The 24832-nt window shown below is 34.3% G+C and overlaps 1 non-coding gene across 1 annotated transcript; it reads right to left on the bottom strand.

Moving 5' to 3' along the window:
• Positions 1 to 23519: 23519 nt before the first annotated feature.
• Trnal-cag (transfer RNA leucine (anticodon CAG)) lies at positions 23520 to 23603 on the bottom strand. Its single transcript has one exon. It is a non-coding gene; the product is annotated as a tRNA-Leu (tRNA).
• Between the last annotated feature and the right edge of the window lie 1229 nt (positions 23604 to 24832).

Raw genomic sequence — 24832 nt, 5'->3', positions numbered from 1 at the left:
CTACGCATGTTTGTAGAATTTCCTCCTATACATTTCCATTGAAATCTGTTGCGCGAATGTGTTCGTTTGAGTTAGTCGAACTGTACGGAAGGGTCTTGAAGCAAAAACTACATCTTGCGTTCTGACGTTTATATTTTGCTTTCCCACATTTACATCTTGATTTCTGACTTTTACATCTTGACTTATTGTATCCTTAATTCGTCATCTGAGCTACAGTAGCGTTTAAACTGATTTGGGCATCTTGCTTGATGTTATATTTCCATTCAATTTATTTTCAAAGTTAATACCGGAGTTACCGGTGTTGTGATATTCTGTTCCACCATCCTCTCGTAACAATCGTAATGTGAATCTATTCTGTTCTGTATTAAACTAAAGTACAAAGCTTTTGTAAATAGTGGTCAGTGGCATATGTCTCTGCCATTCATGGCGATATGGGATAGAGTCGAGAGCGTTTTATAACAGTATACAGTCTTCACAATTAAACAAATGCAATAACGTGTGCAAAGTTGCTCGCGTAACATCATCGTTCTTAGGTGGCGATTATAAAAACATCATGTTTGCATAAATTAATAAAGGATATCAGGTTGTCAGGTTGGAAAAACTGGGTGGCAAGTAGAAAAAAGACGTGGTTTAACAATTACATTAATGAAAATAAATAATTATGTGTTGACAGATTTGAGATAGCACTGAAAATAGTAATGGATTCATGAATTTAACGATATATGTATATGTATCATATCATATACATTCATAAGACAATCAACACTGCCAAGTAAACACAATATGATCCGTTTTTACTGTATATACAAACGTAAGCATTGTAAAGGTATATAAAATAGGAGAGGTAAAAAGCGCAAGATGCAGAAATAATAATCCTTAAAATAGCTTAGAATGGGGTTGGTCCGTCTCAAGAAACTAGATTTGTTTTGCGGCAATGCCGCTTTTGTAATGACTACACAGTTTTTGAACAGGCTGAAAACGCCCCATTACTCATCTCAGTTCGAGGCCAAATAGTTCTCAAAGGCCATGAAAGATATGTTCATTAATTATTGTTCTTGTTTAAATTTCAACTCCAATGTTTGCCATCAATACATATTGCATGTTCTTTATTCTTTCCAATTTTAGTTTACAAGTTATTCACAAATGAAAATGAAGATATCATTCCACGCCTTTATCAAAAGCAGAATTATTGCTTTAGGACAAGTGAATTGTGAATCCTCCCGAAGAGTTTCCAAATTTTACTTTGTCGAAATATGCATTGCCCAATGTTTTTTTGTGTAATGATGTTCTAATATAAAAAAAATCGACAATTTCAAAACATTTTGTTGCTAAAATGAAATGTATATGCCCGATATTGAAATTTCCAAAACGTTCAGATCTAGTTGCGAACGAGTACTTCTTCGAAATATGTTAAGAGAATCAGGGTACCAGTACTTTGACGTCAGAGTTATATGTCTACGATTTGTGGTTAGATCATGTACTATTTTCAATCACTGGTCAAAGTTAAAGAGCGATCCTCTTTGATTTACGAAAACAACTTATCAAGCATTAGACATAAAAATGTTATCACGGACAAAAAGCCTAGCAGAAAAATAGCATTTATAAAGCGAAAGTATTCGATTTAATGATGTAACATACCAACGGTCAACCAAGTTTGCAAAGTCGAGATATCAACATTACACCAAAAATGAAGTTTTAATTTCACAACAACTGAAAAAGTTTAAGAAACTAGTTGAAGGGAAGTTATTTAGCGATATCAGTTACTGAGTAAGGCCGATCACGGAATGATTTCCATCAGCATATGGCTTTATGTACGACTTGATGTCAAGTACATGGAATAAATGACTAGAAATATTTCCTGCAATACAAATTCGTGGCATCGCAAACGGAATGTTAATAAAAATATTTTATAATATGCTCATACTTATTTATAAGATTTCTTACTCAATGAAGCCAAATGTATGAGGATGTGTAAACACGTCTATATGATAAACACTTAAAGTGATGCTGGTGTACGGGCACCTTGTTAAAGTAAACATGTTTATTTGATTTAGTATAATATTTACTACGTACAGTATTTGTCCACCTAAATGGCCGTCTACGAGTCTTTTGACGATTTTATGAGTATGGCAGACTCGAGACAGGGATTAATAAGAAATGTCAAAATAATAAACATGTATCCCTGAACGATAATTATTGTAGCTACATACAGTATATGATTTCGTAGTTCTGTTCGCAGACCTCTCTGCATCAACAGAAATAATGATAAGCCATACATACATCGGCATGATCCTAAGTCAAAGCCATACATACAATATAAGTCACGCTTGCGAAACAATGACTCCAGCTCTTTTAGGAGCTCTGTAGGAAAAAACAGTCAAAGGCACTTCCGAGCTGAGGGACAACGAGCGGACATCATGTTGTTTTAGGAGCTGTATAGAATAAAAGAGTAAATGAAACTTCCTAGCTGGGGACAAAGAGTGAACATCATGCTGATTTAGGTGCTGTTTAGAAAAAGGGTCAATGAAACTTCCTAACTGGGGACAAAGAGTGAACATCATGATGAAAAGTAAGTATGACTCATTATTTAGATAATTTCACGATTATGAGGGCTTATTTGAGAAATTGGAGAAATTGCAATGCCATATTAATGTGTTTTAGCTTCACACATATTTTGGTTATGTTGAAAACTTTTTATGGAGTAATAATAACGATTTACCAATCAAACACAAAAGTAGATTTTTTCAACTGAATTTCACTAAAGAAGCTTACATTGAACATCTTAATTTAAAACCAATGTTATCGAGTGCCTATTTTGTCGGGAATGTATATAAATAAGACCGTCTGTTTACCGGACTAAGCTTTTTAGACACCTTTTCTGGGGTGAGCTGGTGTTTTTTAAAAAGCCTAGGAGATTGCGTTATATCGTGGATGCTGAACTAATACGCTGCACGCTTTGATATCATTGACTTGTTTGTTTATAAAGATTACTTAAAAATGTGTTTCAGGGCCTTCCCCAGAAATTATTCCAGGCGCAAGCTCTGGAGAGGGTGGGTGCGGGATGGGGGGGGGGGGTCATTGTTTATATGAACTCCTCGATATGTTCCAATTCAGAAAGTCAAATACAAAACAAAAACTGATTTTGGTGGTTTTAGATTTGAATCTCACTAGAACCTATTTTGTTGTGTTAAATATATATTTATTAATTTTATTTTTTTATTTACAAGTTGGCAATGATACTTTTAACGTGTTTATGTCTTTATTTAATCATCACTATAAAGCATACTGTTGTTGTGTTTTATTATGATTCAGTGATAAAGTTTGACATGATCCGCAACCTATAAAAGCTGAGGGATTTAAAAAAAAAAGTAACACACCGGTGTGCCTTGGCTTAATATTAGTGCTAACTTTGTTGCTTTACGCCTGCGTTAAAGTATCAATCAGAGCGCTGATGAGTAAAACTGCTAGTTTGCTTCTTGATGGTCCAGGAACCAATGAAAGATTGTAAGAATACACAGTTATTTCCGCTAAAACTTAGCCAAGCTTACGCTAAATATTGGTAAAAAGTGTATCGCAACAGAAATTTATATAGCAAATATTAATCAAATGTACAGAAAAATAACACTAACAGTAAAATCTGATCGGTCAGTTCATTTTAAAGTTTACGGAATTTAGCGCATAGTTAATATTTTTTCGTCTGTTTAATCTTACTTAAATGACCCACTTTTTTGGATCCACTGCAACTAAATTATTTAGGACTGGAGTTAAAAACTAGTCAAAAAACAGTAACCATATACATATATAGATGTTGTGAAAGGATTATTCAGCCAAATAGGCATTTCTGATATTTCTGTGACCATTATCAGCTAAAATGCAATTAAATACTCATAAATATACGGATAATTTAATGAATAAAGCGATATCTTAATAACAATTATGAATACAGAACTTCCACTATTCCAAATATAACAAGTTGAGTGCTTTATAATACAGCATTTCGTCTCAGCCTCTAAGCTTTGGCTCAAACTCTCTGATGTTTGGCCCCTAGTCAACCCAGAAAAGGAGTATAAACATGCTTATTTCGGTAAACAGGCGGTCGTATTCATTCCTGACAAAATAAAAGTACTCTACAATACTGGTTTTAATTGTTAATGTTAAATATAACCTTCTTTAGTAAACTTCAGCTGGAAATAAATGAAAATGTATTACTTTCGTTTGTAAACATGCATGTGTTTCATGGGAGAATCATTCTTATTAATCCATAAACAGTATGTTTACAAAGTAACTGAAATATATGTTAAGATTAAACATATTTATACGACACTGCATTACCCAAATAAGCCCTCATAATCATGATATTAGGTAAAATAATAAGTTATACTTACTTTTCATCATGATGTCCGCTCTCTGTCTCTAGGTCGAAGGTGTCTTTGGCTCTGTTTACGATACAGATCTCAAAAGAGCTTGAGCCACCTGTTTTGCTCTCGTGTAAGTAGGTGTTGTCAGCGCTGGGACATACAACTCTTTATAACTCCCAAATCAGAAGCAGGGCTTGACATTAAGGCCCAACTGATTGACATTCATTAGTCGATGGATAATCCGTTCTAGCTATCGTCTGCATTCAACAAAGACCTGCCTATTAATCAACTTGTTAATGTTGTTCGGTAGTTTTCTGAATCAGTATGTCAAAGTTTCGCCGAGAGAATGTGTTCATAGGAATTAAAAGCACAATATAACGGTCAAAATATTTATTTTTCTCCAAAAGAAGATCAGAATATTGTATACAAGATATTTGACACTCGTTCACTGATTTGCTGAGTTTAAATTAAATTTATTTTTCAACGACAGTGAAGCGCTGAAGCGCATTATATCAACAATCGTTTTAAAATAAGTAATAAATCACTCTTAATGGCACTCGTTTGACTTGGTAACCACTTACCAATGCAGCCTCATGTAGTTGTCATTTACCATCAAAATATGTTCCTGTGGTCAATAGTGGCCCCGCCCCACGGGTATCTGTTTTTATTATGATGTATACAGTGAATACTTTGTTAATCTCCTATCTGAAACTGCAAGACCCAGATCCTCGATATATGCAGCCTCATGTAGTTACCCAGATTGTTTAGAAAATGAGCACCGGGGGGTCCCTGATTTTCTGTATAGTTAAATAGTAAAATCTTTGAATATCATCCTCAAGGCAAAACCCTTGTTTTATAGGCTGATTCAGTGCTTAGTAACCACCCCAATCCTTAGCAAGCAATAACTCTCTTAGCAACCAATGACTTTCTTATCAACCACTTTCTTCTTCAACAACTAGCGACCTCTTAAGCATCTAATGACTTCCTTAGCAGTCGCTTTCTTATTCAGCAAACAGCTGCCTCCTTGGACACCAATGACTTCCCTAGCAACAAAATACTTCCTAATCAACCACATACTTACAAAGCAACCGATGATTTCATATGTAGCCAGTGCTTTCCTCACCAACCACTTTCTTCCTGAGCAGCCAATGACCTCTTTAGCACCCAATCACTTCCTTATCAACTACCAACTAACTAAGCAACAAATGCTTTCCTTAGCAACCACTTTCTTCCTTAGCAGGCATTTACCTCCTTAGCAACCACATTCTTCCTTAGCAACCACTTTACTTCGTTAACAACCAATGACCGCCTTGGCAAACATTGATTGACTTGGCAACAACTTACTTTCTAACCAAAAATCACTTCCTTGGCAAACACTTACTTACTTAACAGCATTCTACAGTCATAGCAACCAATAGTTTTTTTAGAAACACGTGATAACATTCACAACTACCTATATTTATGGCAACAAATGACTTCCCTGGCAATCAATGATTTCCTCAGTCACCAGATAATTCCCTAACATCCACTGATCTTCTTACTAATCAATGATTTTTTTAAAGTTTGACTTCCTGAGCATCCCCTTACTTCCTAGTCAACCAATGACTACCTTTGCAACCATGACTTCCCTACCAACTACCTTCATCCATAGCAACCAATGACACCCTATAGACATCAGTGACTCTGTTAGCAACAAATGTTTTCCATAGCAACTTGCTACATCAATAGGGACCAATGACTTCCTTAGCAACCAGTTACTTTCTGAGCAACTAAATACTTACTTTTCTTCTTTAGCAACTTATTCATTTCTTCGCAACTAATTATATCCACATCAACCAATGATCTTCTTGGCAACCATTGACTTCGATATCAGTCGAATTTCTTTGCCATCCTGGGAACATCTAGCTGACAATGTCTTGTCTTCTCTAAAAATACTAATATCAACCATCAAATTACTCGGCAACCACTCTAGGCAAGCAGCAATATCCTTTGTAATCAATGACTTGTTGGTCACGTGAGCGATATAGAGCTATTTTATCCCTTTTTTTTTGAAATATGAAAGTGGGACTGGCGCGACAAACAACATTTCACCATCAAAATCGAACGTTGTCGCGGCTTCGAAAGTTGTAAAAACGTCAAAACTACGTTTAAAAACAGTCAATGTATTAAAGGCAAAATGGTCTCAACTTTGAAATAGTGACATCGTTTTTTACATCCTGTCGCTTTAAATAGGTAATTAATACGTGACAAATTTCCTTAAAAAATATGTTTTATTTTTTTTTAAAAATCATTTGAAATGAGTTTTCAACATTTTGTGCGTGTTTTCTACATTCTATTAATGTTAATAAAAATCTATACATAACACTGTTCATCGTCATCGTTGAACTTAACTACATGCGAAAGAGATTATAAATCTTATTTGCAAGATTTCCTACTTGACCAAAATGACTTAGATACTTATTTATACTCATCCTCTTCTGTAAGCCTAAGACTAAAGTTTAAGAAACAACAAACTTTCCAATTTGTTCACATTGAAATCTCAACGTCAGAAAATTTTGAGACCAAACATAATACACAGAAGTTTCAACGATGAAGAATGGCTAGCCAACGGCGTTGTGCCTGCTGGGGTCGTTAATGTAAATATGAGTACTAATCAGGTTGGCTAGTTTACCCGTGCCATTGTCTTACTCAGTCAATATTCACATGTTATCGCAAATTTGAAATTCTGATGTCGCCATTTGAACAAATTGTTTCGAGGTTTTTAGTTTCAAGACAATATCAATTTCATCGAATCAAGGCATTGCCGCATTCAGCGGGAAAAACGAAACACTTGCTACGTTCATGTTGCATTGTTGGGATACCGACTAAGTTGAATGGACGAGTACGCTACGTGATTTCGTCATCAGATGGGTTCCTACTACATTCTCGCTACGCCCGTTCAGATTGTAAACTCGTTGTATTTACGTCTGTACTGCGTACGCAGCGTCACTGTAAATGGTCCTTCAAGTTGACACATTTTGCATTCGGAATGACTGCATATCTTCCTTTCTAAGCTCAGTCAGCAGTCGGTCATAATTGCCACCGGGAAGTCTTTTTTCGACATGCAGCCAAGGACAGACCCAGCAAGATCTTCGTTGGCTACTTTTTTCCGTTTTCTCATCATTACCAGCAGTATCATTTGCTTCTATTTGTTGGAGAATAATAAGCACATGATGTCTGTGCGCATGGTATTTAAAGTGACACTCTTATTCAAAATCAATAAATACACATGGATAACAAACATAAATTTTAAGTGAGAAACCTTTAACTACTTACTAAATAATGCATTTATGGAAAATATTAATTACCGATAACAAGATTGTAACCGTGTATTTAATACGCAAAAATATTAAATGATTGGTGAATGCTAAAAGATTTACTGTGATCTATTATAGTCTCATAACGTAGAAATACCGTGTTTTATGCACATTTCTTTCAAATTAAACTCGGTATCCTTCATAAAAACCATTGTTTTCGACATATATTGATCCTTTTTGAATATCAAACAATAGTATTAATTGTGGTAAATCTTATGTGGAAATAAGAGTGCACCTTTAAACTTTTCGCATAGATGTAGTATGAACGTATGTATGTCGGTGTTTGGAAGCACTGTGGGGATGATATAAACTTCATGGTCGTACCATAGACGTGCCACGAAAGAAGCATTCGCTTTATGAGGTCTTATGTAGCGTTGTATGGACGTAGCGACAACTGTATTTGCGTAACGGACGCGCAGTAGATAAAACAGGGTATCATTCATTTGAAACTGTCACAACAAATACACAGTTCTCGAAACCAACATTAAAACAAAACAAGTTTATTACCAACCAAAACGCCTAATAGTGCTGAGGTACACCCGTAAAAGTACTGGTAAAATCCATGCGAAAAATGTTCTGACGATATTTTCGTTGAACCGTAGTTTACGCCAAAAGCGAGGTCACGCCTGGAAATTTTCCATCGTTTGCTTGACGATCTTACCTGAAACGGTGCCCTGGATTTTATTTAGACTTTCTTATGCTCGTCAAGGGAGATCACTATGTAAAATATGGACAATAAAGCTTTACATTTTTTTGACTTTCAAGGAACGGCCAATATATTTATTAAAAACCGGTTGTTGTTAGTTTTGAAAATGATTCATCAGGCTGATTTAATAAATTTATATTAACAACGACACAACAGACGAGTCTAACTCGACCTTCGAGATTCTTGATTAATCTACGAATTAAAAATACATTATGTTCTGTTCAAGTTATTTGCGACATTTATCTCGGTCAAAAGGAATGTTTACGGGTCCCGTACATAATTCCACCATTTAATCCAGACCATCAGACTTTGCTTTGTCACTAAAGTCGAGAAAGGTCACATTAATGTCGTTATTCATGATATCATCTGCGCGCGTCATGTTATTAACGTTGATTATAGTAATGCATTAATGAATCGAACTTTTAAACAATGGTGATGATATTCGATATAAAAACGATATTAAGACTTATCAATGGGACGATTAAAGAACAATGAGTGCGAACTTTGGTAACGTGAAGATATCAATAATGAGTTGAAAGGTCTGGACTTTGAAGTAAAACAAACAAAGCTTGGTCCATATAGGTATCTGTCCTTATCATGTCTGGTGGCGACGGCGGGATGTCTGTATTAATATAGCATTTATGATTTATAGCATTGTTTTTTGCCATTTAATTTAATAGTACAAAGTGTGTGATATCGATTGTGATGAAAAGCTAGACCGAACTAAATGGATATGTTTTTTTAAAGGTTTTTGATGTGTGTTGTAAACGGTTACAAAACTAATATTTCGTGTGGTTTTATATAGATATGTCCTAGGTGAATTTCTGTACACTAACATCGTACGAAACATTGTCATCATTGACCATTTCGTTTTGACCAGTGGCAAGAAAAAGTTAAAAGCTTAAAAGAAATAAGCATAAGAAGTGGCAGAATAGATAAAAGAAGCAGTAAACAGAAAGAGTGGAAAAGAGAGAGTAGGCTGCGCAAGTTCCTTATCGTCAGACCAACCCGGCAAGCGTGCCTTATGGGAATTCACCCTTAAGCAATCTGGGGAGAAAGTTGCCTTAGAATTTCATTTAAACAAGTTCCTGTTTGAAGTGTACCAAATCAGGAGCCTCGGCGATTGCTGCCCGTTGAGAACGGATGGTGCGAGGGAAGAAACTGTAATTAGTAGTTGTCAGTTCTAGTTGCGAGTTGTCTAAGTTTGGCAGAGTGTTGTGTTTTTGTACCCATAGATGCAGGTTCCAAAAGTACTGCTTACTTGATGTAAATCAGATCATTCAGTTTTCGGTACATCATAGTGAGCTGGATTTGGTGCGTCCGGACTGTAACAACTCCTATTCAAGTTTTTTGAGCATGTCTGTAACGCTTCTGGTGTTTCTGTACCGGGTACAGGTGTGCCGAGCAGATATGCGTTGCATCATATCTAGTATTCATGTGGATAGTTGGTATAGGGGCTCCAGACCGATAGCGCAGTTCTCTAGGTAGAAACGTACCATCGTGAAGTATGCCTGGGATTTAGTATCCTCACTTCTGAACCTTAGGTTCCCGTGTAGAAAGCAGAGCATGTTTTTGCCCTTCATGACTATATGTTCAATATGGATATTCCAAGACAGATATATCTAAACTCAAGTTCTTAGAGGTTGATGTTACCTGAAGAATGGATCCCTTAAACCTGTATTCAAACTGAATTTTCTTCCTAGACTTGCTGGGCATGATGTTGCTTGTCAATATGTGTTCCTGATTTTTTTAAGATAGTCGAGACATTTGCCTTCCTCCAGTCACCAGGGAGTCTGCCACTAACCAGACTTCTTAGGAAGATTGCCACTAGGAGTGTGGCTAAATATGTGGCTAGATCACAATGTAGGCGAGTGGTGATCATGTCTGGTAAACATAATTTCTTTTGATTCAGTTTCTGAAGGAGTTTCAGTAACCTCACCTTGGTGGCTGGCCTTGATGGGTGTTGGCACGTTAGTGGAAGTCTCGTTGTTGTCATTCTTCAAGGATTAAATATATGCCCTGAATATTGTCTGTTTCCCCGCCTTGCTGTTGTGTCCGCTGTTGACAAATTTAATATATTAAGCAATGTCAGTAGTTATCATTATTGCATTTTGCTTCGTTAAGACATATTTTTTCCTTCGCATCATTGGTCTTAATGTTTTATTGACCTATGACCCATGAGTTTTCTATGCTGCGCTGATAGTTTTCTGAGGTATATGTTTCTAAGTGAGTATCTTTGAAGGTGGTCCACGAGATGTCATGCTCTGAATAGGTGAAGTTTTGGGTTGAATCATATCTTGTATTTTTTGGCCTCACCAATTATTACAGACACCTTGTTTTTCCTAGCCTCAGCAATTCTTGTAGTTCGAGGTCTCAACACACCTTGAATTTCTGAATTTTAGCAATCATTGCATTTCCGAGTCTAAGTCTTAGCACATATAGTATTTCTGGGTCACAGCACAACTCGTATTTCTGGGTCATAGCACACCTTCTATTATTGGTCTCAACACACTTTGTATTTCGGGGATTCAGCATTCATTTTATTTCTTTATTGCTTTGTGTTTCTGAGTCTCAGCACACCTTGTTTTTCTGAGTCTTAGCACAGCTTCTGTGCATGGATCTCAGTTCACCTTGTATTTCTGAGTCTTTGCACAATTTGCGATAATTGGTCTCAGCACACTATATATTATTGGTCTCAGTACACCTTGTATTTCTGTGTCTCAACACACCATGTATTTATGTGTCTCTACACACTTTGTATTTACGGGTCACAGTATACCTTCTATTTCTGGGTCCCAGCACATCTTGTATTTCTAGGTCTCAGGACACATTGTTATTCTGGGTCTCAGAACTCCTTGTATTTCGGGATCTCAGCACACCTTGTATTTTTCCGTCTCAGGACGCCTTGTATTTCGTGGTCTCAGCACTCCTTGTATTTCGTGGTCTCAGCACTCCTTGTAATTCTAGGTCTCAGAACACCTTGTTATTCTGGGCATCAGCACTCCTTGTATTTCGTGGTCTCAGCACTCCTTGTATTTCTAGGTCTCAGCACTCCTTGTATTTCATGGTCTTAGCACTCCTTGTATTTCGGGGTCTTAGCACTCCTTGTATTTCGGGGTCTCAGCACTCCTTGTATTTCGTGGTCAAAGCACACCATGTATCTCTGTGTTTCAGCACCACTTGTATTGATTGGTCTCAACACACCAAGTATTTCTGGGTATCGAAACACGTTGTTTGTCTGTGTCTCAGTACACATACACTTGTATTTCTAACCCCTTGCACGCCTTGTGTTTTCTTGGGTCACAACACACCTCGCATGTCTGAGCCTTAGCACTTTAAACAATCCCAAAAAGTAAACCATTTATAGTAAAAAACACTTTCGTTTTAAAAGAAAATCTGAATTTGTCCCTTTTTCCTTTGTAGATATGGTTGTTTTAACAGAGAGGATATGACTTTTTTTGTCCCAATCCAATCATCAAACAAGACAACGTCAAATAGTATCCGTTACTTCTCTTCATTTATTGATAACTCAGCAATTTAAGCCGTCTACTGGCGCAGCAACTCCCACGTATGATTACTTTTTTCCTCGGTATTACAATATAACGACGGGCTGCGCTTCTGTATTGTTCTTTAAATTGGACACTGTTGTCAGTACCAATACACATCCCTTGTGTATCCTGTTGAAATTAGTTGGGGGAGTCGGGGAATTATTGTATCAAGTTTTCAAAATACATTAGGTTCCATTTGCCTAAAGGTCAACATTCATAATTAAATGTTGTCTCTCGGAAGTCTATCCATTAGTTGCTATAGTAAGTGACAGTTCTTGGGGAAATAGGGTGCTCTTGCCGCAACGCGCAATAATGTCATCCAGATTAACATGACATTGATTCGGATTGTTACTGAAACAAACCGATTTCAAAACGTTTAACCTATTGCAATGCGTTGATTGGCAATAACTTAAATGCGTTCAGAGATTATTTTTAAAGCTGTACGATGCATGAGTTGAATACATTGGCGCATATAAAAATCAATGTTGATGACATTCTGTCAATCTCCCAAAAAGAAATATTTTGTGATGTTGTCAATAGTGCAAGGATCAACAGATTGGTCTTCCAATTAAAATTTGCATTATCTGTTTTATTCGGTATCATTAAATATATGATATTCATGTTAACGAAGTTTGAACTAACTTAAATATATCACGGGCTTTATATTCTCCCAGCTCAGGTTAGTTTATCCAATAAATTATCCATGCTAGAAATTCTTGCCCACGGGCGAAGATAAAATGCCCATATGGAACTCCTTTTAATGGTCACCACAGTGTAATTACCTCCCTTGCTAAAGACTGTCGTCTGTGGCATCATGGAAACCTTGTATTGTGGCAATATTTTGAACGCTGATTATTTCTCGCTTCAAATGTCACCATAAAACAGTTTTCACGCACCTTTTGAGAGATAATGCTTCATTCTCCTTAGAACTATTTAAAGACCGGTTTGACTATTAATTATTAATATAATCTTAATCACTGCGCGCATATCCATGACCACGAACCACGAATTATCGCGTATCCATACGCTAATATTTTCACAAAAGAGTTCCAGTAAAAATACATTTTTACTTAATTTTGTTTATCTGAGGTGGGAGAAAAAGCATCTACCATAGCCGCTCGTGTAGTAGGTTCATCGCGACCCTCGCGCAGGGTGTTTTGCGGAAACAAGGTTTACCAATTATTTGAAACATCTTAGGCTTAACAGACTTAAGTTGCTTATTTCAATCAGCCAAAATACATGCTTCAATTGGATTTTGATAAATTAAAAATGGCTTATTGTTAATATCATAAATATAGGTCATTATTAAAGTTTAAAACTCTTAAAGTAGTAAATACTAAACAAATCATAGTAAAACAAAAATAGTGTGATTAGCTTGATCCTGTTATAAGGTACTTAAGAAGTTTCGAGGAATTGGGGCCAGTTTTCAATAACTCAAATATAGTATATTTATAATGGCAAAATATTTTTTTAAATGCCAATGCTTTAAGCTGGAGTAAAAACTGCTTGGCTCTGTCTATATAAAATAAATCAGCTGGGACTGACAAAAATGTATATAAAATGTTTCTCGAACCTTTGACTTTTAAGGAAATAAGTTGCCGTTTGTATTCAATTAATTAAGATACCTTAGATTACAGATTGATTACGATAGATAACGCCTAAAATAATTGTCCCACCATTTATTTGTAGGATTATGTATCTATTCAAGGTGCATATATTAACTGAAGATTTATCTGTTTATACTGCTAGGTGTCAATGTTCCTTAGGAAGATTAAGCGTTTACAAGTGTGTCAATCAAACGATAACTAAAGTCTCTATTTATTCAGGCATAGACAAGATAAAACGTTTCAATGCCTTCAATTATTATAAAATATTTGTAATGGCATTACAATTGATGTATTGGTGCATCGCTTTATTATATTAACATTTTTGAATAATTGCACGAAGTAAAATAACAAAGTGAATGACAATGAAAATTGAAATTGTAAATAACTTTTGTTCTCAATCTGTCTTACTTCATGTGTGTAAGATGTTATGAAACAATTATTGTTTGAGAAATATTTTCACACGGTGAATCTTCGAACTTCGGTCATTAAAACGAAATTATCGTCTGCAGTTAACGCTTTTGAAATGGTTAAATGTGCACTTGAAATTATTTGCCTAAACTTTGACATAATTTCTTTATTTATGTTCTTCACAATGACAAAAGAGTTACGTTCTTTTAATAAAGAATACAATGTCAACACAATTGTTTTATATCTAGCTTAGTAAATGCAGTTAACTTTATTAAGGAGAAAGTTCATCATCTAGTCCTAGTACTATTAATATGTGTATAGGTTACTTTTGAAGTCCACTTGTTCTAATATCTTATGTAGGCGTATTGGGCTAATATATGCTAGTATACACAAAGTAGATGTTCATCTTTACATAAACTCAATTATTGTTTTGCGGTGAATGACATTCTTTTTGAAATATTGTCAAAATCGAATATAATTCATACAAAAAATGCAAAATTATTATCCATAGGATAATCATTTCAATGTTTAAACACCTTTTTCTACTATTAGTTAAGTTATAAAGACAGATATATGGCCATTATTTTGTTTAAAAAAATGCGATCAAGTGCAACTACATACATATTGAGATGCAAATATGAAGATCATAAGTAATAAGTGTGTGAAAATTGAAAAAGTATGCTTTGGTATGGTTAAGTCAGGTACTCATTGAATGGAAATAATTTACGAGAGAATAAATATTGCACTTTAACAAAATAACCAAGCAGATTAGTAAAATGAGACATAAATTGCAATGATACAATTAAACTACAGAGACACTTGCAGAAGGCAAAAGTAGATATAAACCATGTCTTAAGATTCAAGGTATGACCCCAGCAATGTAAGTCTATGTCTCAACATTTCTTGCATTTTTGGAACCCAGCACACCTTGTTTCTGGATCTCAGTACCCTTTACATTTCTGGGTTCAAGCACACCTTCTATTTGTGACGTTCAGCAAACCTTGTATATCTGAGACTCAGCACATCTTGTATTCCTTGGTCCCAGCATCTTCTCCCACGCATGACGATATTTTTCCTCGGTTGCACTATATAACAGCGGGCTGCGCTTCTGTATTGTCCTTTAAATTGGATACGGCTGTCAAAACTAATAAACATCCCTTATGTATACTGTTGATATAAGCGCGTGGGAGTCGGGGAATAATTGTATCTAGCTTTTAAAATACATTAAGTTCCACTTGCCTTAAGGTCAACATTTATAATTAAACATTGTCTCTCGGAGGTCTGTCAATCAGTTGCTATTTTAAGTGACCGTTCTTCGGGATATAGGGTCCTCTTGTCGTAGCGCGCAATAATGCCATCTTGATTAACATGACATTGATGCCAATTGTTAATGAAACAAATCGCTTTGAAAACGTTTGACCTTCTGCAATGCGTTGTTGGACTTAACTAAAAATGCGCTCTGAAATTATCTTTAAAGCAGTATGATGCACAATGTAGAAATGCATTTGCACGTATAAATATCAATGTCAATGTCATTATGTTAGTTTCTCAAATATAAATATAATATATGTTTGTGGTATGGTTAGAAGCCAAATATCATTAGACGGGTCATGCAAACAATGTTTGAATTATCATTTCATAGCATGTTATTCATGATAAAGAAGTGTTAACGTACTTAAATATACCATGGAGTTTAAAAATCACATCACACCATGGGTGCCGCTATTTCATATTTAGAAAGATGTAATTTTGATGTCATATTTTTTGCATAATAATTATACAATGCAAATTATAGGGACACGAACAGTTTTGAAATATTCAAATATATATTAACTTGTTTATAACAAAAGAGCATTTCATTGAGATTGCAAATGCTTGATTCGTGTTTGTGATTTTTGTTTGTTATTGTGTTTTTTTTGTCTTTGGCGTTTACACTGTGCCATTAAACGGTGTTTATGTTTAAACTTCTGGCTACTGAGCTTGAGTCTGTTATTTTTCAAATAAGTACTGAACAGGTAAAATGTGTATTGACTCTATCAAATAAAAAATCTCGGACAAAACATTTGTATATAGGTATATTTCGAACCCATACAAATGTTTAGGAAATAAATTGCCGTTTGTATTACATTCAGTTAAAACCGTTAGATTGCAGAGTGTTTACTATAAATAAAGCCTTATGTAATTTTGTCCCATAATTTATTTGTATGAGTCTTTATCTATCCATGGTTCATATATCTAGTACATCCTTTATAATAAGTCAATCGAGGAAGCTTTTTGTATTCATTTATATGAGCTGTCATGTGTCAATTGTTTGTGGGAAGATTTAGTGTTTACAAGTCTGTCAACCAAATTATGAAAAAACTTCTCCATGTATCCATGCGTATTTTCAACTAAATGTTTTCAATTGCATTTAAATTGTAGGGTGGGGTGCATCGTTTGATCTAATTAAACAGTTTGTTTAATAATTGCACACGGTAAAACACGAAGTAAATGGCAAAAGTCAGAGTTGTTATTTATAAATAATTGTTGTCCTCAATCGTTCTCCCATAAACTAAAGCCTCTTTGTTACAATTATTGTTCGAAAAATATTTGCATACTGTGAAGCGTCTTATCTTCGAACTTCGGTCATTAAAACGAAATAATCGTCGGTATTTTTCGCTGTTTAAATGGTTTAATGAGCGTTTAAAATAATTTACCTAAACTATGACACAATTCCTTTATTTGTGTTCTTTACAATAATAAAACGACGCCCTTTCATCTAATGTAAACATAATAGTTTTATATCTAGCTTTATGAATACGGTTAAAATAATTAAGGATAAAGTTTCTCATATTATTTTGTAATATTTGTGTAGTCCACTTTTTGAAATGATATATGTTACCAACTAATTATTAAAAGAGAATTGTGGCTTTTTTACAAAACATTTGAATATTGTTAAGTAGGAATTAATTTTAGTGTGTATAACTTCAATGGATCAGTATATCATTTAAGTCAATTTGATAGCACAATGAATTTCAAACAAACACACTTTTATCATAATTCAAACTCAATTATTTGTTTTTCAATAACGACATTATTTTTGTTATTATATTGAAGATGAATGGTAAAAATTGAATGCAATTTATACAAAAAAGTGCAATTCATTGTCCACATCATAATTATTTGATAGTTTAAGTGACTTTATTTTATCACTTGTTGTGTTATAAAGAAATTTATAAATAAGAGGCAATGAAGTGCCAAAAGTTATTGAGATGCAAATATGAAGGTTATATTAGTATAAAAAAGTGTGTGATAATTAAAAAAATAATGTTTTGATATAAGTTAGATATGCTTTAAATTGAAGAAAAGTAATAAGTTAATTATCATCATCATCGTCGTCGTCGTTACCATCATCATCATCAACGTCATCATCATCATCATCATCATCATCCATCATCATCATCATCATCATCATTATCATCATCATCATCATTATCATCATCATCTTCTTCTTCTTCAACAAAAAAAAAGTTTTAGAAATCAGTTGCAGTAGCACATCTTTCCATTGATTTTTTTTTTGTCCCGGCATTTTTTAATAATAATTTCCTTTAAAAGTGTATATTTGTTTTTAATTTATTTTTAATTAAATATGAAACATCATTTAGCTTTTTGTTTATAAAATATAAATCCTTTAGCAATTTAATGTCTTTTTTTCCTATGCCTTAGTGGTGCGCTAATTTCCATAGCAACGCCAAATGTTGAGAGATTCTGTTGTTTTTCCACTGAAATGCTCGCAATATAGTAATGCTCCGGGTTCAATTTCAAACTTAAATATAGTGATTTCCTGCCTTTCGTGCCCTTTTGATAGGCGTTTTTTTATATTATCATTTCGTATGATAACATACTTTAAGTACATTGAAAGTGTGCTTTTCTGCTTTTAATACTCTCTGGCAGAGAGAGCCGTCGAAGAGCCTTTGAGACTATTCAAATCGGAACACCTCGGCCATTATCCAATCCAGATATGAAGAAGCTCGACGGAGATGGCCATTGTCATCAATGGTTTGTACAGTAGTAGTAGATTCGAAAGAAATCGTTTGGAAACAAAGGATATTTGATTGGATTATTTTCTTGAACTTCTTGTCAAATTTTTTTAGCCTGATTAGCATCTAAATTCTATCTCGTCGTTATACTTCACAGAAAGTTTATGGACTTACTTCGTTTAAATGATGTCCATATTATTAAATTGTCTATCTAATATGTCTAATTAGTAGACCTAACACAGGATATAGAACATAGACTAGCATAATTATTAACGAAAAATGCTAAATTTTAGATGGTGGCTGGAAATATTGTCATGACAAGTTCATAAACAGTACCTAAAACTTGAAAATTGCATAAGATATTGGGAAATATAATGATAGTATTGTCATTTTATTAAAGTACCAGAAAACTCAACATCTAGAGTTTGATAGACTTTGTAGAAATTTGAAATAAGATTCAAATTTAAAGAAAACCAGCTTGATACTCTTTGTGATCAAATTAATTTATCGCTTGACGGTTAAAAACACATACAACAGATTTTCAATATGGGCACCCGTATTACTTCCGAGTTCATATCTTTTGGATAATGGCGAAGTGTTCCAATTGACCAACTGAAAGTGAGGCCTTAAGGTGTATATTCCGACAAAATCGACCAACCAGTCTTTAATTTGTAAAATTGTCGAAATTATTAATTGGCACCAAAATGTTCTGCCAGTAGAAACGATTATATTAACAATTTTTGAACAAAGATATGACAAAGTTAATGATGTAATTATATATCTGTTTAACAAAGAACAAAAACATTGACATTTTAACGGCATATTTTGTTTCGATCCAGTTAACATTTCTTAAACTTCTTTGGAGAATGTATAACTGCGTTTCCGAGAATGTGGCAGTTAATTTTTGATAGAATCTGTCCTTTTCATTACGAAAAGTTACTTCCCTTTGAATAAAATTATCCACTGATAACGGATTTGCACATAAGACAATTTTAATGTAAACTTTTTAGAAATTGAGGTTTTTGCTGATAATTTTGAACGAATGATTAATACTTATGTGAAAAACTATTAGTCCTTCAGCCAAACTTTGTAAGTATTGTATACGAATATAACAGAAACACGAAAACTCTTCATACTCTTAAATTACGTTGTAGATAACTGTTTGAACCAGTACAATGGTCATTATTTTTACTTGCTTTAAATAGGCTTTAGAGTGAGAAACTAAGCGAACATTGCTGAATCGAGCTACAATAATCATTATTCATCAAAAACTAAGTGCAAACTAAAAGGATTAACCAAATAAATATATACAGTTAGGCATCCTTAGGCTTATATTTTTTTGTGCATTTGGCTATTTTCAAAAGTATGTGCATTGCAGGTATCATGGATGTATTTGTAAAAGATGCACAGTCCATGAAGAAAAAAACATATTCCATGTATTAGCTTCAGCAATAATTAGGCTTATGTTACAATGCGCTTTTTTATCAATTGTATATATATTTTTATCATCGAAAGGCTTTGAACTGTTTCCGCACACGAGCATCGATTTGATCACTTTTAACTGGGATGACTGGGACGTTCACCACATATATGAAAACAGGTATGAGGTAGTTAAAACTATTTGAACGATATAATTTCACGCAAGCCGGAGAAAAATGATCAAGTTGTCATTCACGAATGTCGATACTTTTCTATTACGCATCTACATTAATAAGAAACATTCAATGTTTGAAGTAATGTTTCTTTATTCGTGTGCTTTAATGAGGTGGAGATCAAAGGCAAACGTCTTATCCAACAAGCAACAAAAGACACAAAAGACATCATCACAATATCCCAATCAAAACAAGTCTACGATTATTTACGCATAAGCAAAATGTAGAATCAACAAATTGTATGCTTGACAGGAAAACAACGAAATGTGTACTTTAGTACTTGTATGATGTTTATGATAAAATGGGATTACAGACAGACGGATTATGTTCACCTCTAGGTCGCATGTTTCGATTCGAGTGAGACAACGACAAACCATCTGCATAGAAAAACGTAATCGTGTAAAAAGCAAATTAATATTTTGAACCAAAGCTAACACATTGACTTCTGTGTTAGGAAAACATGTCTTAGAATGACTATAATAAAGCCTATTTAGTGCGGCGTTATATATTCGGGCTGCGAGGAATCCCATTCAACGTGCAGGCTCTCACAAATTTGGTTTTCTTAAGTCAATAAGGTGCCAAATGATTCAAGGTATGTCCTCAATATCAAGCCTTTTCGATAACAATTACAACAAAATCCGAGGGTTATATTAAATCCTAACCAGCGTCCATCGAAACTTATTGTGGCTACCAGCATGCCTTTATAGCACGAAGACCCCATATAGTATGGTATACACAGAGTTAAGCCAAGGCGCACCATGTTGGTATTCGTAAATTATGAGTAAAAAAACGATTTTTTTTTAATTTAAAATAGTTAATCTTTGATGCATACAACAATAACAAGTTACTATAATACCATTCTTTTGAAAAAGACAATGTGTGTTACTCTTACAAGATCAAAAAAATACGCTTGTCTAATATAGTGCCTTACTGTACCAAAATACTTTCAGTAAGTTGCTAATTAAATTTCAATCAAAACTCGGCCATCCTGACATATATCCTTTCCTATGTTTTTCAATTATTTAGCTTTAAGTCGACGACGACACTGATAAAGTCGGTGGTGTTGATATAATTACGAGAAATAAAAAATGTTATTTGCAATATGTGAAATTTAGCGAAATCGAACAAAATGAACTCGTTATTCCTAATGAGCAATTGAATTGTTTCAATTTTTTTTTAAATTACCCTATTTGATCGAAACTTTCCATAACAACGGCAATCGTTGAGAATCTGATTTTTGCTTAGTGAAATGATCCAAAGATAGTATGGCGTGGGTTTCAATTTAAAACATAAATTGTAAACTTCCGCTTTCCATGCATTTTAAGGAGGCGTCGTCATATATTTTATCCATTTTATTCCTATGGGAACATACTTTGAGCCCACTGAAAGCGTGTTTTTCTGCCTTTTATACTCTCTGGCGGAGAGAACCTTGGGAGCACACAGTAAACCTTATTGAGTTCCAGTGAGACTATTCAAATCGGAACTCCTCGGCCATTATACACTGTATTATATTTGAGGTGATCTGCGTCAGAAACAATGATTTGAAAACAAAGGATATTTGATTGGATTATTTACATCAACTTCTTGTCAACACTATTTGTGCTACTACACTGAAAAGCGGATAAAGGATGTCTAGTCGTTATTCTACACGGACAGTTTATGGTCTTAGTTCATACAAAATGTTTTTATAGTATTAGATTTTCAATCCAATATGTCTCATTAATTTACCTACCCATTAAAGTAAGAACTGAGACAAGTAGAAATATTAATGAAGATTTCTAGAATTTAGATGGTGCCAGGAAATACAGTCATGAGAAGGTCATACACAGTATTTAAGACCTGAAAATTTACATTTAATAATTGGAGATATAATATAATGATAGTATTGTACTTATAAAAACCGGGAAACACACCTACTAGAGTTCGACAAACGAGAAACTTTTAAGAAAAAAAAATAATTTCGCTCTAAATAATAAAAGGAGACTTCACTAACAAGGTCAACAACAACATTTCTCTGAACTAAATGAAACCGATACCATGTACAAAACTGGAGCATCGCTAAACAAGCGCAAACGGTTTTCTTATTTGTAAAATGGGCATAACTAAATAATTTCAATGCCAGAGAACTTAGACGTATTGTCTTTTGAATCCTTTGAACGGATTTTGAGATGTGTCCACGGTTAACTTATTTACACGACGTCAACCACGTTTCCGACACCAATCGTACCAAATCGCCCATCTCCGGCAATCTTTGGGCTAAATATCGTTAATAAGATTCAAAATATACAAATGTATGATGAGGTCGCCGACGATTAACTCAATTATACTAAGAAGGCCCATTCGGTAACGCAAACAATTTACACGACAACGAACCTGTTTCCAACACCAATCGTACTAAATCGGAAATCTCCGGCAAGTGTTGGGATCATAGAACTCTTTGAGAGGATTCAAGATATACGAACATGTGATGATGCCTCCGACGATTAACTCAATTACACTTAAAAGACCTATTCGATAACGCAAACAATGTACTGCAATGAAAGGTTTTGATGCATGTCTTAATTTCGCTTTTGAGAAAATGGGAGTAAGTTAAAGAAAATTAAAAGAAAAAAAAGCTTGATACTCTTCGTTATGTGTTAATATGCCCAATGACGGTGGAAAACAGGTAAAACACGTTTTCATTATGGGCGCCACCATAATGGACTATTTGTAAAGACCCGTATTATTTCCGGGGCCACATCTTTTGGATAATTGCAGATTGTGGAAAATGTACCGTTTGACCAACACATTGTGAGGGATGTACTTGTATTTTACGACGCCAACGGCCAATCAATCCTAAACGAATTTGAATTAATAAAATCGCCGAAATTAATAAATTCAAACTGTTTTGAGGAGTGAAAGCGATCATATATACATTTTTAACAAAGATATGGCATAGTAAATGGCGTAGTAATATATTAGTTTAAATTGAATTAAAAACACGTTGTTGTTTTTTCACTAATCAACCCTTTCTCAAGTTCGCCTTTCATTCTGCAAGAAAAAAAGAAATTCAACCTTCAGATTTTTTTTTTAAATTAATGAACTTCAATGGACGTTAACTAGTCTTGAACTTGTCATTAGTAAATGTCAACTATATCCCATAAAAATGATGAGGAAAAGTGTTTATATACTTACAAATCAGACAGCACCATTATACTTAATGTGAAGTCTTTAAGCGGACTAAAACGACGTAAAACAGGAAATTGAAAATGCTTAAGGCAGACCGCGACCATGAGGTTTTATTGTTGGATTTTTTTATCTGAAAATTGAAGAATTTTCGTTTAGCAAATATCAAAGTTCTAGTAACAAATAACCTTGTCTTAATAATAGGACAAAACGTAGTACTCATATTTTTGAGAAAAAATATTGAACAATTTAGTTGTTTTAAAATAATATGTTAATTCTTTTGTCATTGCAAACGACGGCATTTTTATATACGTAAAAAGTTGATGGTTTATAATTCTATTCAACCATGTTCCTTTTTCTAAAACTATTTAATTCAATATAATGTCATAACGATGGCGAAACAAGTCATTTTAACTTTAGTTTTGAGTATTTTATACTAGTTACAAAAAACATTCGTTTTATTTGAAGGTCTTTTTCTGCGAGGAATGCGAACGTATATCACGTGTGCGATATTTTTTTCTGCAATGAATATACCTATTTGCATTTTTGGTAAGAAGAATCATTTTAGAAAACTTGATTTGTCGCTTCCCTTAAAACAAAATGATGTAATTAGTTCGGATAACAGACAAAAAACACACAATATAAATGTTGGATTTAAACACTTTGTAACATTGTTAAAGAAGTCAAACCAAAAAGTATGTGTCAGAAGTGGGATTCGAACCCACGCCTGGAGAACCAGACTGCGACCTGAACGCAGCGCCTTAGACCGCTCGGCCATCCTGACTTGATATCCATGCGTTAAACCATTTCAGGCTAGGCCGAACAAACCTATGAATACCATTGAAGCTAACACATTAACTTCTGTATTAGTAAGTGTTAATAACGCATAGTTATATTTTAAGGGTACGAGTTAGCCCATTCAGTGTCCATGTTGGGGTTTTCTTATAAGCCAAAAAGGAGCCGAATTATATTTAGTATGTCTACAATACCAAGCCTTTCCGACATCAGTTACAACACAAACCGAGGTCTATATTCAAGTTAAAACTAAAGAACATCGAATTTTATTGTGAATTAAAGCATGCCTTTTAAGAACGAAGACCCCATGTTGTACGCTATACATAGATATTTTAGGCCAGGTGCACGATGTTGGTATATGTGAACTATGAGTTACTACGGTTTTTAATTTACGCATTTAATCTTTTATGCATATAACAATTACACGTTACTATTATATCATTCTTTACAAAAAGACAATGTGTCGTTTCACAATCGAAAATCTTCCCTTTTGGCTGCATTGGAATCAAAAATCAAGTTACGCTATTTGAAGAATAAATCGCGTAACAAATGAAATCAAAACTTTTGTCAGAAGTGGGATTCGAGCCAACGCCTGGAAAACCTGAACGCAGCGCCTTAGACCGCTCAGCCATCCTGACTAATATCCAGGCATATGTTTTAATAGTTTACCTTTAAGTTTACGAATTCGCTGATTTTGATGTGTGTGTTGATATTATCACGGACCTATTTTTTCTGAAACGCTAATTTGCGGTCTCAAAAGTATGTATCAAAAGTGGACCGTTTCCTCTGAAGGAATCAGAAAAGTTGATTTTTATCAATTGATTTAGGAGATGTCGTTTTTTTTACATAGGATATTCAAAATTGCGGCACATGATATAACGGCACAAAACGGTAACTATCGAATCGGTAATGCTAATTTATAGTCAGTATAAATTTTGCGGAGCATCACTGGTTTTTGTTAATTGGATTTTCCTCGGCTATTTAATTATTTTTTTAGATGAAAGTGATTTCTATCTCAAAACCGAGTCTTAAAGCGTTTGGCTGAAAGCCCTTGACGCGACACTTGAATAACGATGAAATATAACAAATGATAAGAAATGCCATGTATGAAAATTAAAAAAAAGAACAACACTGCCGTTGGTTTAAGATAAGAGTGAGGCCAAATAAAGAATAACTAATATAAATAAACTAATTAGTATGGCATCACCACACATGGTT

The sequence above is a fragment of the Mya arenaria genome, chromosome 11, assembly GCF_026914265.1.
Source record: "Mya arenaria isolate MELC-2E11 chromosome 11, ASM2691426v1".
Lineage (NCBI taxonomy): Eukaryota > Metazoa > Mollusca > Bivalvia > Myida > Myidae > Mya > Mya arenaria.
This window is presented reverse-complemented; position numbering and strand designations above follow the sequence as displayed.